The sequence below is a fragment of the Rhagoletis pomonella genome, unplaced genomic scaffold (genome assembly GCF_013731165.1).
Source record: "Rhagoletis pomonella isolate Grant_MI unplaced genomic scaffold, Rhpom_1.0 Rhpom_scaffold_00002, whole genome shotgun sequence".
Lineage (NCBI taxonomy): Eukaryota > Metazoa > Arthropoda > Insecta > Diptera > Tephritidae > Rhagoletis > Rhagoletis pomonella.
Window position 1 is genome coordinate 105,786,713 of NW_023458556.1, and position 1,618 is coordinate 105,788,330.

At 34.8% G+C, this 1,618-nt stretch overlaps 1 long non-coding RNA gene across 1 annotated transcript; it reads right to left on the reverse strand.

Moving 5' to 3' along the window:
- Positions 1-522: 522 nt before the first annotated feature.
- Positions 523-1,072, reverse strand: LOC118734816. Its single transcript, XR_004992447.1, has 4 exons — positions 962-1,072; positions 808-896; positions 681-742; positions 523-615 (listed from the first exon to the last, which is right to left on the reverse strand). It is a non-coding gene; the product is annotated as an uncharacterized LOC118734816 (long non-coding RNA).
- Between the last annotated feature and the right edge of the window lie 546 nt (positions 1,073-1,618).

Sequence of the window (1,618 nt, forward strand, 5' to 3'; positions counted from 1 at the left end):
TTATTATAGGTGTATCTCCTATTTTATCTAATTATATCTTAATTAAATGTCAAACCCTCGAAATTCACTTAAGTTAATTTAAACGGACACAGAAATGTACCAAATATAAATGAGCCAATAAATAACAGCTAAATCCGTCAAATTACTTTCGTACAATGGGCCTTATGAATAAAAACTACGCAATAGCTTTTTCCTAAATTTCAGTTCTTTTACTCCATTTATTCAAATAAATTTAATTAAAAGGTTTGAAATTTTAAGAAAAAGCAATTGCTTAGTTTTTTTTCATAAGGCCCAATGAAACATCCACTTCAATACCCGAACTGTACGTCTGCTGCATTTTACATAAATTTGCATACATTTTACTAAAGCAACAAAACGACTTCAGATGTTATTTATTGACACACAAAATAATTTTAACCCCACTGAAATTAGTAACGCTTAAACTTAAAAAATTAATGTAATTTGGAAATATCATCTTATGAATAAGCACTGCTCTAATAACTTATTTTAACTTACATACAAAACACTTCAAACGGAGAAGCTGCGATTATACGTGTGTGTATGTTAGTCGGAAATCCGCTCCTATGAAGCAGGAAAAATGCAGCACAAAGAAACCTGGAAAGAAAAGGGTTCACTTGTTAGATTGTTTACTTATAGCCACTTGTTTCAGTTTAAATCACGTGTGTGTGTGTTAATCGGAACTGTGTCCCAATGAAGCAGGAAAAATGCAGCACAAAGAAACCTGGAAAGAGAAGAGTTCACTTGTTAGATTGGGTACTTATAGTCACTTGTTTCAGCTTAAATTACGTGTGTGTGTGTTAGTCGGAACTGTGTCCCCAGATGCGTTAGTCGGAAATCCGCTCCTATGAAGCAAGAAAAATGCAGCACAAAGAAACCTGGAAACAAAAGCGTTCACTTGTTAAATTCTTTACTTATAGTCACTTGTTTCAATTTAAATTACGTGTGTGTGAATGGAACACCGTGTCCACAAAAGCTAATTGATGATGTCGCTCCTCTGGGGCAGGAAAAATTAACAAGTGGAGTAGCGCTGAAGTCGAAAGCCAAAAAGTGGAAAGACAAAGAAACCTTTAAAGAAAAGTTCACTGGTTAAATTGCCACGTTATAGTCACTTTCTAATAGCTTCGGACAAGGTTTTCAGGAACCGATTTATAATAGATTTAATTAAATAAAAGCGGAATTTATACATGACCACGTGCCGCACGACCAGAAAATACAATTGGTGAAATAATACCTCACAGTGGGACTCAAATTGTATGCGCTGCGCTTAATTACCACGAAAATTAGATATATTACTCATTAATAATTAGAAAATTTAACTATATTAAGAAATAACTCGAGATTATTGGCAAACTTATCCAAATGCACGCAATCGGAAAAATCAAATGACAGCGAATATGAAGAAAACAAAGCGCAATGATTTTTATACGTAAAACTACTATTTTTTTAGGTAATTTTTAAAAGAAGCAACACGGTGCCATGCCTAAGGGAGCGGTGCGAGAGGGACAACTGCCAGTTTATCTGACCTTTAATTATTGAATCATGCTGCCGGCTGAATAATGCATGCAAGGGCGTAGCCAGGATCTGATATAAGGGGGGG